At 39.5% G+C, this 4,213-nt stretch overlaps 1 pseudogene; it reads left to right on the plus strand.

Annotated features, from left to right (window-relative positions):
• Positions 1–472: 472 nt before the first annotated feature.
• On the plus strand, positions 473–1,229 carry LOC140454397 (general transcription factor II-I repeat domain-containing protein 2A-like; annotated as a pseudogene).
• The last annotated feature ends 2,984 nt before the right edge of the window (positions 1,230–4,213 follow it).

Here is a 4,213-nt window from a genome sequence, read left to right on the forward strand (position 1 = left end):
TATTTACGCCGTGCACGCAATACAACTGTGTTGCTTTTGTTTTGAAAAGGATTGTTTTTTTATTTACATATGGACACATATGCGCGTGTATGTGCGTGTGTGAACAGCTAAAATTGATGCTTGCTGGCTAGCCCTCAAAATGTCATCTCACTCCAAGACAAGTTATGTCATATCCCACAAAATCACCAGAAACAGTAAACTATTTTCTGATGGAGAGTTTATTAAGGAGTGCTTGTTGGACTCTGCAGAACTAATATGACCGGAGAAAAGGAGGTATTTGAGAATGTGCCCCTCTCCCGACGCACTGTAACGAGAAGGATTGGGGACATCGTGAGAAATCTAGAGCTTCAGCTGCAGCACAACAGCAGTCAACTTTGACTTTTTTCCCTTGGCTTTGGATGAGAGCTGCGACGTAAGTGACACAGCCGAGCTACTCATCTTCATACGTGGGACAACTACGGACTTTTAAATCATGGAGGAGCTGGCAGCCATGCAGTCAATGAAAGGAACAACAACTGCTAATGATTTGTTCACGGCGGTAAATGCATGTTTGGACACGTTGGGACTAAAATGGGACAAGCTGGCGGGTGTGACAACGGATGGTTGTCCAAATCTAACGGGAAAAAATGTTGGACTCTGAAAGAGAATGCAGGATAAAGTGACAGAAATTGACCCTGAACAGAAATTGGTATTTTTGCATTGTATTATACATCAGGAAGTGTTGTGTAAGTCAGTGTTAAAAATTAATCATGTGGTTGATATTGTAACTAAAATAGTTAACTTCATCAGGGCAAGAGCTTTGAATCACAGGCAGTTTGTTGCTCTTTTGGAGGAAACTGAGGCTGAACATCATGACATAGGCTACCACACAGCTGTCAGGTGGCTCAGCCTGGGAAAAATGCTAAAAAGTGTATGGGACCTGAGAGAAGAGATTCAAGAAAGGGAATGGCATTCCACAGCTTTCAGATACAGACTGGATTTCAGACCTTGCTGTTGATGTGACTGTACTTTTGAATGAACTAAATGTGAAACTGCAGTGCAAGGGCCTTTTTGTGCATGAAATATACAACTTGGTGAAGGCTTTTATGAGAAAGTTGCAGCTTCTCTCGAGCCAAATGGAAGACAACATTCTCACCCACTTGCCAACACTGAAGGAAGCCGCACCTTCAGCTGATCACCTCCACAAGTACTCATCTATGTTAGAAACACTGCATGGTGAAGTTTCATGATGATTTCAAGTCTTTAAGATGGTTGAGAATGAAATGCACATGATTTTTTTTCCCCATTTACATGCAATGTGGAGAATGCACCTAGTGATGTTCAGCTTGAACTCATTGACCTGCAGTCTGACACTTCTGGCAGAGTACTTTAGGTCAGTCTCACTGCTTGATTTTTACTCTTCCCTCAAAGAGGAGAACTTTCCACACATGAGGAGACATGCTCAGAAGATTCTAGTCCTCCTTGGATCTACCTATATATGCGAACAGACAATATATTCTCAGTGATGAAGTTCAACAAATCCAAATATTGATCCTGTATCACTGATGATCTCTCAGCTGTCCTTCACATATCCACCTCAGACATTCAACCAGATTTCCGTGCACTTGTTCAAGCCCAAAACAGACTGGATTTTTCTCACTAAACAAGTAAAATGAACTGAAAATCATCAAAAGCACTTATTGCCTTTTGTATAGTGTTGTTTGTTGTTTGTAATACTGAACAATAATGAAACAACTTTTCATTATTGGTTTGTGAGATTAACATGTTAAAAATAAAAAGAAATACTGAAATTATTGTTTTTACTATTTATTTCTTCTATATTTGACCTACTCTGCAATTTCATATCTTTATTGTAACAGAATATCTTTATTCTTTTGATTATAAGTTTCAGTGCAAAACTATAATTTAGTACTTTTTACAATGGGAGAAAATTAATACTGAGCAAAATTATGTTCAACTTGTTGTTGGTTCAGCCCTCCAACACAACTCAGGTTTCTCATGTGGCTCCTTGGAAGAATTAATTGCCCACCCCTGCTCTAGACTAAAAACTAACCCTCATACACCTCGGGCTACAAAAACTCAGACATCTCGTAACCTATATAGATACCAGATATTTAACCTCAATCAATATTTATGCACAGAGATACCGGATATTCAACTTCAATCAAGCTATATTCACACAAACTCTTAACTATCAAGAAGCCAATTGACTTCAAAGGGAACACCAGTAACACAATGGCAAGCACAGATTTGGCATGTAGAGGTCCACAACTAGTCATGATTTGGAGATGCCGGTGTTGGACTGGGGTGTACAACGTTAAAAATCACACAATACCAGGTTATAGTCCAACAGGTTTAATTGGAAGCACTAGCTTTCGGAGCACTGCTCCTTCATCAGGTGGTTGTAAGACACAATTGTAAGACACAGAATTTAGAGCAAAGTTTACAGTGTGATGTAACTAAAATTATACATTGAAAAATACCTTGATTGTTTGCTAAGTCTCTCATTTGTTAGAATGACCATGTTAGTTTCACTTCTTTCATATGTAAATCACAAACCTTTTTTTAAAAGTTACATCCTCAGGTTACCTTTAACAATTGGTGCCAGCCCAGATAATGTGTTGAAGGTGTTCGCCCCCATGTGCTGTTATCTGTGCCATAATGTTTAAACTAATTCTAATCTAAAAAATAAGTTAACAGAGTCTTACATGGATTCATGTAGTTTTTCAACAAAGTACAATGTAACTCTGCAAGTATAAAATCACCCCACAAATACATATGTGTTTATGTGCATGTGTGTGTGTGTGTATGTGTATATATATGTGTGTGCGGTGGGGGATTATGAGTATCTGTGAGAGAGAGTGTATATGTGTGCGTGTGTGAGTGTAAAGGGGTCTAAGTCTGTAAGAGGATGCATGTGAGAGTGTGGGAGTGAGTGTGCCTGTAGGAGTATGTGTGAGTCTCTGTGTGTGTGTCTGTATATAGGAATGTCTGTCAGATGAGAGACTTAACAAACAATCAAGGTATTTTTCAATGTATAATTTCAGTTATATCACACTGTAAACTTTTGCTATAAATTCTGTGTCTTACAATTGTATACTCCACAACCACCTGATGAAGGAGCAGTGCTCCGAAAGCTAGTGCTTCCAATTAAACCTGTTGGACTATAACTTGGTGTTGTGTGATTTTTAACTCCGCAATTAGTATAATTGCAGGCCCCAATCTCATAAAACCTACCGAAAAACTAACCGCTTTGAGAGCTATTCCTCATAGCCAACTCCAGAAGAGGGATCCCAAACAGCTATCTCCCTGAGAGCTATCCCACAACTATCTCCAGAAGAGGGATCCTGACAGCAATCCTGAAAACTACCGCCACAGACGTTGTCCGTACCAACTGTAACCGACCACAACCAGCAGACCTAAGAACTGATAACCTCCAAAAACCACCAACCCAACCGACAGCACAAGGCCCTCAGACACATCCTGAGGTGAAAGGCTGCTCATAAAAACCACCAGTAAGTAAGAAAAAGCAAAGTACTCCCCTCATAAAATCCAATGATTTGGAGATGTCGGTGTTGACTGGGGTGGACAAAGTTAAAAATCACACAACACCAGGTTATAATCCAACAAGTTTATTTGGAGTGCTGCTTTTGAAGTGCTGCTTCTTCATCAGGTGGTTGTGGAGCAAAATCATACGACACAGAATTTATAGCAACAGGATTGCAGTGTCATGGAATGTAATATAAAGAATTTAACTTGAGTTTTTGATCTTTTCGAATGATCATATTAGTTTCAGATACTTCATATGTAACTCCCAGAACATTTTCAAAGTTACATTCTCAAGATAGCTTTTAAGAAAAGGTGCTATCTCAGCTCAGATAATGTATTGAAGATATGAAGTTAAAATCTCTCTGTGTCCCAATGTTAGGTCAGATTGATTCCATTTCTAAAGTGGGAGTTACAGAGTTTTACATGGATTTATGCAGTTTTTGAGCAAAATAAAATGTAATTCTGCAAGTACAAATTCACCCCACAAACGTGTGTGTGTGTGTGTGTGTGTATATACATATAGTGCAGTGGGATCACCTGGAGTGCGACATGAACCCAAGGTCCCCGTAAAAGCCAATGCACATTCTACCACATCAATGGACTCACCTCAGACTGAAGGCCTACACAGTCCGAAGTCTTCATCGAGGCACCAGGTACAGCAAGT

The sequence above is a fragment of the Chiloscyllium punctatum genome, chromosome 3, assembly GCF_047496795.1.
Source record: "Chiloscyllium punctatum isolate Juve2018m chromosome 3, sChiPun1.3, whole genome shotgun sequence".
Classification (NCBI taxonomy): Eukaryota; Metazoa; Chordata; class Chondrichthyes; order Orectolobiformes; family Hemiscylliidae; genus Chiloscyllium; species Chiloscyllium punctatum.